At 45.3% G+C, this 12,428-nt stretch overlaps 1 non-coding gene across 1 annotated transcript; it reads right to left on the bottom strand.

Moving 5' to 3' along the window:
• Window positions 1-3,280: 3,280 nt before the first annotated feature.
• Window positions 3,281-3,384, bottom strand: LOC114680517 (small nucleolar RNA U13). Its single transcript, XR_003732734.2, has one exon. It is a non-coding gene; the product is annotated as a small nucleolar RNA U13 (small nucleolar RNA).
• Between the last annotated feature and the right edge of the window lie 9,044 nt (window positions 3,385-12,428).

Raw genomic sequence — 12,428 nt, 5'->3', positions numbered from 1 at the left:
AGCTACTCAGGAGGCTGAGGCAGGAGAATCACTTGAACCCGGGAGGCAGAGGTTGCAGTGAGCCGAGATCATGCCCCTCACTCCAGCCTGGACGACAGAGCAAGACTCTGTCTCAAAAAATAATAATAATAAAAATAAACAAATAAATAAATAAATAGTGTCTAATGTGCTCAATTTTTGAGTGTACTACTGATTGTGCTAGAATGTTCTAGAATTGCACCCCCAGGCCATTTCTTTCTTTTTAATTTATATGCTGCCAAAGGCTGGGACTACTGGAAATTTCAAATGAATTTTCCTCTGCAGTTTGGGCTAAAAGCTGGGAGCGCTAATTCACAGATGCCTAAACAAACAACGTTTGACATCCTTGGCCTCACCTACAAAATGGGAAGCTGGTTACTAAAAAGCGTACTCCATAAGCAAGAGCTCTGTCTCTTCTCCTTTCGTTTTTGAGTGGTCTGGCCAAGTTGGAAATTGGTATGTGTCTCTGTTTCAGAACTCCCAACAGATCCCTCTGTATTGAGAACTGGTCAATGTGATGTAAACCATAGTTTCTAAGTATAAAAATGTGGTACATTTGAGACATGGAATGCAAAGCTGAATGTTAAAAACATTTGGAATACAAGTACTAGAATATCAACACATAAAGCAAAGAGCTGGAGTCCTCCAGTACCTTATTTTAAGTAATCTAGGACAGAGAACCAGAGAGTGTTAGATTTAAAATGGACCTGTCCAGACTGTTCTCAGCCCTGAGTTTGAGGAAATATTAAGAAACTTGCTAAAAATCACACAGCTATTCAATGCAAGGAGAGCTGAGCTTTAAACCTGTCTGTCTGATTCCAAAGGGGCATTTTCTTTTCACTGTATCATTGCACCAAGAGCAAGCAGGGTGATACAGTGCCTTAGTCCATTTGGGCTGCTGTAACAAATGGAGATGTAACAGATTGGGAAACCAAGGAACAGACCATAACCAGCGTAGCTGATAAACAGCAGAAATTTATTTCTCACAGTTCTGGAGGCTGTGAAGTCCAAGCTCAAGATAGATTTGGTGTCTGGTGAGGGCCCACTTTCTGGCTCATGGTTGGCACTTTCTTCTTGCTGTATCCTTACTGGCAAAAGGGGTGAATGAGCTATCTGTGGTTTCCTTTATAAGAACACTAATCCCATTCTGAAGAATCCACCCTCATGACCTAACCACCTCCCAAAGACCCCACCTACTAATACCATCACCTTGGGGGTTACGATTTCAACAGGAGTTTTGGAGGGACACAGACCATAGCATGGAGAAAATCAAACGAGAGAATGATGAACAAAGCATATGCTGAGCATCTTATAGGGGGCATAGAAAATGTTCCTCACTGGAGTAGGAAAGAGGGACGTGATACCTAGAGGCTGTTTTGAACAGGAACTCCTTCTCTTCCATTTGCTTCATCCCTCTGGGCTCCTGTTTGCCCTTCTGGAAGATGCCAGGTGGGTGTTGAGTAGGAGGATAAACTTGGAACAGGGATGTCCTTCTCAGCTCTAATAGTCTATAGACATGGGGACTTCTTTCTTTCTCTCTCTCTCTCTCTCTCTCGACAAGGTCTTACTCTGTTGCCCAGCCGGGAATGCAGTGGAACGATCCCAGTACTGCAACCTCTGCCTCCTGGGTTCAAGTGATTCTCTCACCTCAATCTCCCAAGTAGCTGGGACTACAGGTGCCCGCCACTACACTTGGCTAATTTTTTGTATTTTTAGTAGAGATGGGTTTCATCATGTTGGCCAGGCTAGTTTCGAACTCCTAACCTCAAGTGATCTGCCCACCTCTGCCTCCCAAAGTGCTGGGATTACAGGCATGAGCTACTACACTTGACCCTGTTTCTTGATCTTTTAAACTTGATGGTGCAAACCATGGCCCTCATGTAAATTCCAGCTTCCTTGGAACAGTGCCAGTGGCGTGATAGCCTTAGCTTTCATGCCAGGCAGGAGAAGAGAGGAGAGGGAGCAGGTTCTGCCACAGGGGTGGAGGCATGAGCCTCACTCCTCATCTGACCCTACAGAGAACTGTCCCCATCCCCTCTCTGCTCTCCCACTATGATCCTGGGGAGGAGAATGAGATCATGTCTGAAAAGTGAACAGAACTTCTTAGAGCAAGAAGCTGAATAACTTCAAGGCCTGCAAGTGCCATCATCTGTCTCTAATTTCTAATCCTCATTCAAAGACCAGATTGAGTTGATCTTTTAAAAGAACTGGTCAGGGTCAGCTCTTCTTTTTTTTCCTTTTTTGAGACAGAGTTTTCTTCTGTTACCCAGACCGGAGTTCAGTGGCGCGATCTCAGCTCTCGGCTCACTGCAACCTCTGCCTCCCAGGTTCAAGCTATTCTCCTGCCTCAGTCTCCTGCATAGCTGGGATTACAGGCGCCTGCCACCATGCCCAGCTAATTTTTGTATTTTTAGTACAGATGAGGTTTCACCATGTTGTCCAGTCTGGTCTTGAACTCCTGACCTCAGGTGATCTGCCTGCCTTGGCCTCCCAAAGCGCTGGGATTACAGGCATGAGCCACCATGCTCAGCCCTGAACTGGTCAGCTCTTGAATCAAAGAGCTGAACCCTCTTACTTTCCTCTTCTGAGTTTTCAAATGGTGACAAGAGCCCCTAATGCCATGGCAACAGGAGCTGTGGAAAACCTAACCCAGAAATGCGGGATGGAAGGAACTCCTTTGGAGTTGGCAGCCTCTGAGGGACAAGAGGGTCACCTCCCTGAAGGTCTTTTTCTCCATTTTGATGTTGCCCACTGCAGCTAAGATTTTAAGGAGCAAAAAACATGGGCTCTGGTGTCACGCAGTGCTCAGTGTAAATGCCAGCTTTGATCCTTCCTGGCTTTGTGGTCTCTGAGCTGATATGGCAGGATTGCTGTGTAGATTATGTCAGAGGATGGATACTTGGAAGTGCTTGGCACATATTAGATGCTCAACAAATAGAAATAATTGTGGCCTGTTTTGGGGTTGTTTGTTTGTTTGTTTTATGAGACAGGGTCTAGCTTTGTTGCCCAGGCTGCAGTTCAGTGGCACAAACATAACTCACTATACCCTCGACCTCCTGGGCTCAAGTGATCCTCCCACTACAGGTGCGTGCACCGCACCTGGCTAATTTAATTTTTTTTTTTTTTTTAGAGACAGGGTCTCACTATATTGCCCAGGCTGGTGTCAAACTCCTGGGCGCTAGTGATCCTCTTGCCACACCCTCCCAAAATGCTGGGATTACAGGCATGAGCTGCTGTCCCCGGCCTTTTTTCTTTTTCTTCCCATCAGTTGGGTAATGTGCAGACGTCATATCATAGTTTGAGTGAGGCACATCTCACACAATAGCCTGAAGACCCAATCATCATGCTTATGAACCACAAAAGGATCTGGCCTGTTTTAAGGACTGTTTTTTTTTTTTTTTTTTTTTTTTTATCTCTTGCTCTAAGTTCACTCTGGCAGCCTCTGATGATGAGGTTCAAGATAGGAGTGAGAATAAGCATCCATATGTCAGGCTTACTTCGAGCTGGAAAGATACAGGGAAAACCTGCTGGAAAATGTTCTTGTTTATGTGGCTCTTCTCTTCTCAAGATATGTTGATAACGGAGGGAAGAGAAAATCTGCAGATGGAGAACTGGGAATCAGAATACCTGGACTCCTACAACCCTGACTCCCAGAGAGATCCTGGACCAGTCATTTCCTCTCTGGCTTTGGACTCTGCTCTGTCCTGTGGGTTTAAAAAGTTGAAAGCTCTTTAGAAAAAGCACGTATTAGAGTTTGGACGAGATGATCCTCCTCTGCAAAATATCTGTCTACTTAGCTCTCTGATGACTGCAATTCTAGGCCAGCACCTCCTCCCCTGGAGTCTGGAGTGAAATAGGCGTTTGTCTGCTTGGACAAATGCAATCACTGATGAATCACTGAGTACATCATGGCTCTGAGAAGGCGGAAAGAGGAAAGACCAGCACTGGGGTGACAGGAGAAGAGAACACAGACAGTAGAGGCTGCCAGGCCTCAATATAGCTTCCACCTTCCAGCATTTGCCAAGGGCCAGGCCATTGGCCACCGACTGACAAAGTGTCTGTGCACTGGTAGAGAGGGAGAGAGGGACTCAGGAGCTCACTGTGTACCCTTGGGAAGGCCACTGTTTCTCACGGGGTCCTGTAAAATAAGAGCACTGGGCTATTTCCACTCTGAAACTATGTGCCCGCATGGGAGGATGCCACCCAAGGCGTCAGAGTGCCAGAGGGTAGCAGCCAGGAGCTCTGCAGTGGAGACTTCCAGAGCCTGCTCAGAGGGAAGGACACAGCTCATGGCTGAGGCGAGGTTCCCTTCACCTCTCTTGCCTCTCTTGCAAGCCCTTGATGACAGAAAGGAGGAATACAGGAAGTGGGTGGTGGCATATGGTGGGAACCCCTCTCACTCTCACTTGTAGTATTCTTTTTTCTTTTTCTTTTTTTTTTCTTTTTAAAATTATTTTATTTCTTTTTATTATACTTTATGTTCTAGGGTACATGTGCACAACATGCAGGTTTGTTACATATGTATACATGTACCATGTTGGTGAGCTGCACCCATTAACTCGTCATTTACATTAGGTATATCTCCTAATTCTATCCCTCCCCATTTACCCCACCCACAACAAGCCCCCGTGTGTGATGTTCCCCTTCCTGTGTCCAAGTGTTCTCATTGTTCAATTCCCACCTATGGGTGAGAACATGTGGTGTTTGGTTTTCTGTTCTTGCGATAGTTTGCTGAGAATGATAGTTTCCAGCTGCATCCATGTCCCTACAAAAGACATGAACTCATCCTTTTTTATGGCTGCATAGTATTCCATGGTATATATGTGCCACAGTTTCTTAATCCAGTCTGTCATTGATGGACATTTAGATTGGTTCCAAGTCTTTGCTATTGTGAGTAGTGCCTCAATAAACATACGTGTGCATGTGTCTTTACAGCAGCATGCTTTATAATCCTTTGGGTATGTACCCAGTAATGGGATGGCTGGGTCAAATGGTATTTCTAGTTCTAGATCCTTGAGGAATCGCCACACTGTTTTCCACAATGGTCGAACTAGTTTACAGTCCCACCAACAGTGTAAAAGTGTTCCTATTTCTCCACATTCTCTCCAGCACCTGTTGTTTCCTGATTTTTTTAATGATTGCCATTCTAACTGGTGTGAGATGGTATCTCATTGTGGTTTTGATTTGCATTTCTCTGATGGCTAGTGATGATGAGCATTTTTTCATGTGTCTGTTGGCTGCATAAATGTCTTCTTCTGAGAAGTGTCTGTTCATATCCTTTGCCCACTTCTTCTTGTAAATTTGAGTTCTTTGTAGGTTCTGGATATTAGCCCTTTGTCAGATGAGTAGATTGCAAAAATTTTCTCCCATTCTGTAGGTTGCCTGTTCACTCTGATGGTAGTTTCTTTTGCTGTGCAGAAGCTCTTTAGTTTAATTAGATCCCATTTGTCAATTTTGGCTTTTGTTGCCATTGCTTTTGGTGTTTTAGACATGAAGTACTTGCCCATGCCTATGTCCTGAATGGTATTGCCTAGGTTTTCTTCTAGGGTTTTTATGGTTTTAGGTCCAACATTTAAGTCTCTAATCCATGTTGAATTAATTTTTTTAAAGGTATAAGGAAGGGATCCAGCTTCAGCTTTCTACTTATGGCTAGCCAGTTTCCCCAGCGCCATTTATTAAAACAGGAATCCTTTCCCCATTTCTTGTTTTTGTCAGGTTTGTCAAAGATCAGATGGTTGTAGATGTGTGGTATTATTTCTGAGGGCTCTGTTCTGTTCCATTGGTCTATATCTCTGTTTTGGTACCAGTACCATGCTGTTTTGGTTACTGTAGCTTTGTAGTGTAGTTTGAAGTCAGGTAGTGTGATGCCTCCAGCTTTGTTCTTTTGGCTTAGGATTGTCTTGTCCATACAGGCTCTTTTTTTGGTTCCATATGAAGTTTAAAGTAGTTTTTTTCCAATTCTGTGAAGAAAGTCATTGGTTGCTTAATGGGGATGGCATTGAATCTATAAATTTCCTTGGGCAATATGGCCATTTTCACAATATTGATTCTTCCTATCCATGAACATGGAATGTTCTTCCATTTGTTTGTGTCCTCTTTCACTTCATTGAGCAGTGGTTTGTGGTTCTCCTTGAAGAGGTCCTTCACATCCCTTGTAAGTTGGATTACTAGGTATTTTATTCTATTTGAAGCAGTTGTGAATGGGAGTTCACTCATGATTTGGCTCTCTGTTTGTCTGTTATGCAGTGGCTGGAATGCAGTGGCACGATCTCAGCTCACTGCAACCTCCACCTTCCAGGTTCAAGTAATTCTCCTGCCTCAGCCTCCGGAGTAGCACACCACCACACTTGGCTAATTTTTGTATTTTTAGTAGAGACAGGGTTTCACCATGTTGTCCAGGCTGGTCTTGAACTCCTGACCTCAAGTGATCCACCTGCTTTGGCCTCCCAACGTGCTGGGATTACAAGCATGAGCCACTGCGCCCGGCCTATTTTATTTTTTCCCACAAATATTTATTGTCCACCTATGGCATTATCAGGTACTTGTTCACATCAGTGTACAAAATACAAAAATTCATATCTTTATAAAACGTTTGCTCTAGTGCACAGAGACAGACAATGAAAATAAACGTCAAAATCATGTGTTAATAGTGTCCTATGTGATAAGGACTACAGGAAATGCCGAATAGGGGCTGTGACTGCGGGGTTTTAATTGGCGGGGCTGGCGGGGGCGTGGGGGTGCGGTGTAATTAAGATAGATGACTTTCGAACAAGAATGGGAAAGACCTTGGCTGGCCAAGGGGAGAACGGAGACCTTATTTAGACTATAACTACACATTAATATTCACAAAATGCCCTTTAATGATGCTATTCATTAGTGCCACTTGTTTGTTAATAATTAATAAACGAACTATTTATCTGTTCATTTTTTTCCCTTTAATAAAGGCTTAAAGGGAGAAAAGCTGGAAAGCCGAGGAGACACGAAATGTGCACATAATGTCCCTTTTCCTACAGATGTTCCTGTTTCTCCCCTTATTCCTTCCACGGCCACCTGGGATTTTTCCAGGCGGGCTCTGCCTCCTGTCCCCGCCCCCTCCCGCCTCTGCTCCAGTTCTCCCGCGAGCCTGTCAGTTTCAGTCCGCCGCGGGCAGGCGGAGTGGAACCGCCAGGCAGAGGGGGACGGAGAAGGAGAAGGAACCCTGCAGCTCTGCATCCGGCCGCGCCCACCCCAGCTCGCCTCGCCTCGCCTCAGCTTTCTCCACAAAGCGGCAGTCGCCTGCAGCTCTGGTTTCCAAAACTCGTCGGGGCTCTGGGGAAAACGCTGCACGTGGAGGCAGGAGGCGGGAGGCTCAGGTCCCCTTCCTGATGAACCGGACAGCCTCGGGTACAATCACTCACCTGCAAGTCTTTGCAGTCGTCAAATAAGGGTCATAATAACATTAACTGTGATACCAGATCAGGGTTCTTGTGAAACTTGAATAAGAAAAACGTTCGAGCCAGAGGGGTGGCTCAAACCTGTAATCCCAGTACTTTGGAAGGTGGAGGCGGGAGGATTACTTGAGGCCAGAAGTTCGAGGCCAGCCTGGGCAACCTAGCAAGACCCTATTTATACAATAATAATAATAATAATAATAATAATAATAAAACAAATTAGCTGGGTGTGGTGGTGCTCACTTGTGGTCCCAGCTACTTGGGAGGCTGAGGCAGGAGAATAGCTTGAGCCAAGGAGTTCTAGGCTGCAGTGAGCTATGATCAAACCACTGCACTTCAGCCTGGGTGACAGAGGGAGACCCTGGTTCAAAAAGAAAAGAAAGCAACAAAAACAAAGGGAAAAAAACGTATTTGGAAGTGTTTTGCAAAGTGCCTGTAATAAAACTCGAGATATGATTCTGGACGCAGGGCAGGAAGTCACGTGCTCCGTTCTGAGGGGCTAGGTGGAACAGATGCCCTTGTGGCCTCAAGGAGTTTGTGTTTCCACAGCAGGAAGGATAGGTGTGCCTTCACCATAGCAGTGCACACTGTGGTCCAAACCTCCATGGAGCTCTATCCTGGCCTGAGGATTATAACAATCCCTTCTCTGCATTGGGTTTGAGTAATGTAAATATAAATGAAGCCGGGTACAGTGGCTCACACTTGTAAACCCAGCACTTTGGGAGGCTGAGGCAGGTGGATCGCTTGAGCCTAGGAGTTCCAGATGAGACTGGGCAACAGAATAAGACCCTGCCTCTACAAAAAATTTAAAAATCATCTGGGCCTGGTGTGCACTCCTGTAGTTCCAGCTACTTGGGAGGCTGAGGCTGGAGGATCACTTGAGCACAGGAGTTGGAAGCTGCAGTGAGCCATGATTGCACCACTGCACTCCAGCCTGGATGACAGAGCAAGACCCTGTTAAAAACAAAAAACAAAAAACCAACAAACAAAAAAACAACCCAATAAGATGGAAAGTTTGTAAACGATTGGACTGAAAAAATACAGTTCAAGGACATATGTACATGTGGAGTGGGCCTTCTGTTTTGCATATGGAATTTGGTGATCTGACAGGCCAGGTAGCACCTAGGATGCTGAGTCTGGCAGGATGAGTTAGAAGGGCTGGGGGTGTGGCCAGGATGCTTGGGGTGTGGTTAGGATGCTGGGGGTGTGGTTAGGATGCTGAGGGTGTGGTTAGGATGCTGGGGGTGTGATTAGGATGCTGGGGGTGTGGTTAGCATGCTGGGGGTGTGGTTAGGATGCTGGGGGTGTGATTAGGATGCTGGGGGTGTGGTTAGGATGCTGGGGGTGTGATTAGGATGGTGGGGGTGTGATTAGGACGATGGAGGTGTGGTTGGGACGATGGAGGTGTGATTAGGATGGTGGGGGTGTGATTAGGATGCCAGGGGTGTGATTAGGATGCCAGGGGTGTGATTAGGATGCTGGGGGTCCGGTTAAGATGCTGGAGGTGTGATTAGGATGATGGAGGTCCTGCTAGGATGCTCTGTGAGGCGTGTTCTTCCCAACTGAAGGACCGAATTCTCACCAGTGACCCTTACAGATATTGCTGTTCCTTCAAAACCGTAGGTAAATAAGGTGAATTTTTACATTTTCTTGAGACAGAACAGTTTTTTCCGAGGATGTGCTCTGTACCCATTTTCTATTGCTTCATTTGTATTTTTAATTGATTTGTTGGGATCCTCATTACCTTGTAGATAATACTCCTTTATTGGCTCACTGCAGTGATTTTTGCAGTTTGTGGTTTAACTTTGTTTATATATATATTTTACAACTTTATTGGGGTATAATGGTGAACAATAAGCCACACTTTTTTTTTTTTTTTTTTTGAGACGGAGCCTTGCTCTGTCGCCCAGGCTGGAGCGCAGTGGCTGGATCTCCGCTCACTGCAAGCTCCGCCTCCCGGGTTCACGCCATTCTCTTGCCTCAGCCTCCCAAGTAGCTGGGACTACAGGCGCCCGCCACCGCGCCCGGGTAGTTTTTTCTTTTGTATTTTTTAGTAGAGACGGGGTTTCACCGGGTTAGCCAGGATGGTCTCGATCTCCTGACCTCATGATCCGCCCGTCTCGGCCTCCCAAAGTGCTGGGATTACAGGCTTGAGCCACCGCGCCCGGCCAGCCACACATACTTAAAGTGTTTGATTTTATGAGTTTTGGGATACGTGTACACCATTGAAATCATCATCACAGTCAGAATAGCATATATTTTCATCTCCCCCCAAAAGAGTCTTTGAGCCCCTTGGAAGTCCGTCCTTTTCTCTACTGGGTCACCCTGGCCCTCTGGCTTCTGGTTAGATCTGGCCCACAGCAGGCACCACAAGGAGGAGGGTGGCGGGGTGTTTATCCCTCTGGCTTATCCTCGCTGTATTGCTGCACCCCATGCCAAAGAACCAAAGGTCACAGCTCCTATTAAGGAGTCCCTCCCCACACAGCTACTTTCTCCAGGTTCTGGACACCAAGACCATCCCTTGTGCCTTTGAATCCTGGGGTGGTAATGCGCCCTCCATGTTGCTAGCCCTGGGGCACTGCACCATCCTTGTTAGTTTCTTCTAGTCTTGCTGCCACCTCTGTGAATACTCTCTTGCTATCTCCCCTCTTTTGCCTGGCTTGCACTGCCATCCATTTCCTGCTAGGACTCTGACTGTTCATGTTGTGCGGAGACTAGAAACTTCCTTGCAAGGTAGAAGAGACCAGAACATATTTTAGAGCAGGGTTTGTTACGATGGTTTCTTCTCCCTGCGTACCAGCTGATAGGAACATAAGTTGCACTGTGGCTGTGTTTACTAAAGATCATAGCATACAAAAAGTGGGTCAGTGGTTTCATACCTGTTCTAATTTATCTTTTGGCAGATGGCTCCATCTCTAATTCCCCGTCCACTTTTCTTAATTAGGCTGCTGAAATGTTCTTTGCTGTGGAAGTTTTGTTCTTTTCAGAGTCCATCAACCTTCTCTCTGGCCCTGCCCCTGCCCCATCCAAGGGTCTCTGCCTTGTTCTTGCCTGGACGAGGTGTTTTCTTAGGCTCCTGGTAGAGTTGCACAAGATATAAACTTTTATTGTGATCCTTGGTTTGTCATCAATTGATGCAATAATTAGGAAAGGGCAGATGTTGTGTTAATATTAGGAAGCTTGTAGTCCTTATAAGGTCTGGCACCTAATTACACACAAAATACTAACTCTAATAATAAAAATGTTAAAGACATTTGAACCTAAAAATGAGCACAAACCAGGAGTAAGTTTATTTAGTCAACAGATATTTATTGAATGCATACTATACTATGTACCAGGCATTGTTCTAGGTATCAGGGAATGCATTGTGCCAATCTCAGCCTAATGGTATTAGTATTAGGCTGGTACTAATAGGTATAATTAGGTATTATGGGCTTCTTAATGCATTAGTGTATCTGCTAGCTAATTAAGTAATTAATTGAATTAGTAATTGTTTAGCACATACATTGGAGATTTATTGGGTTTGGTGAGGTCAACACTGAGGAGTGTTGGTCTATTGATGGAGTTTATTTAGAAACGGTCACAGCTGCACCTACAATATAGCATGTTATCAGGCAATGTGTATCCTGTACTATGGTGAAGAGGACAGGTTTTGCAGTAAGAGAAGCCCGTCTTCAAAGCCTGGCTGTACTACTCAGTATCTGTGTGATTGTGGGTAAGTAAAGTAACCACATTATGCCTTAGTTCTATTGCTTGTCAAATGGGAATGCCTGGACTATCTACCTCAAGGTAGATGCTCCTACATGGTAACTGTTTATGTGTACAACCTTAGAACGCTTACTGTCTCCCCTTGAATTACAGTAATTTTTCGTACACTTTGCACCTCCTCCTTCAGACTGCATGTACCTATAGGGCAGCTCTGTATCTCTCATGGTGCCTAACAAAGGTGTTTGATTGGTGATTATTGATTGATTGGTGATTATAGTTGCTAACACCAATCTGACCCTTGATGTAGGAACAACTTTATGAAGTAGGAACTCCTATTAACCCACTTTTACACTTGAGAGAATGGAGGTAGAGAGAATGCTAAGTAAACTGATTAAGATTGGCCTGATGCAGTGGCTTACTCCTGTAATCTCAGCCTTTGCGAGGCCAAGGCAGGTGGATCACTTGAGGTTAGGAGCTCGAGACCAGCCTGGCCAACATAGCAAAACCCCATCTCTACTAAAAATACAAAAATTAGCTGGGTGTGGTGGTGCATGCCTATAATTCCAGTTCCTCAGGAGGCTGAGGCATGAGAATTGCTTGAACCTGGGAGGCACAGGTTGCAGTGAGCCGAGATTGCGCCACTGCACTTCAGCCTGGGTGACAGAGCAAGACCCTGTCTCAAAAAAAAAAAAAATTGACTAAAATTATTGAGATAGTGAGATCAGAGTCAGGATTTGAACCCAGGCATCTAGCTCTAGAGCCTGCATGTTCACTACTGCACTATGCTGTCTCCTGGGGATGTGTTTAATGAGGCCCTGCAATTATAGCAATAAGTCAGGACATCAGTGGGGATAAAGATGGCTACACAGGTCCTCATGTTCTCTAAGCTGGGGAGGGATGCAGCTTCTTTATGTTACTGAGATATTGCATTCATTTGGTTCCAGGGCGTGTTCAGTGCCTGGTAAATGCTTCTTTGAATTTGCTACTGACCCATTAGAGTAGATTTGCTTGTTCTTTTTCCTCCAGTCATGCAGACCTCTCTAGGCAGCCTCACTTCATCTCCCTTATACTTACACAAAATTCAGGGCTAAAATTATGCTATAGAATAGAGTGAACCAAGCTAACTGAATTATGTGCCCATGATCTTCTAAGATCCTGTCAACTCCATCTCCAACCTGGGAGGATCACTGACTCAAGAGGCAGTGCTCTAGGACCGTAAGGGAAAGAATGCTGGCCTGGAGCTCAGATATTTAGCCTCAGTTCCAGCTCTGC

The sequence above is a fragment of the Macaca mulatta genome, chromosome 8, assembly GCF_049350105.2.
Source record: "Macaca mulatta isolate MMU2019108-1 chromosome 8, T2T-MMU8v2.0, whole genome shotgun sequence".
Lineage (NCBI taxonomy): Eukaryota > Metazoa > Chordata > Mammalia > Primates > Cercopithecidae > Macaca > Macaca mulatta.
The sequence above is the reverse complement of the archived record's forward strand: the minus strand, read 5'-3'. Positions and strand labels throughout refer to the sequence as shown.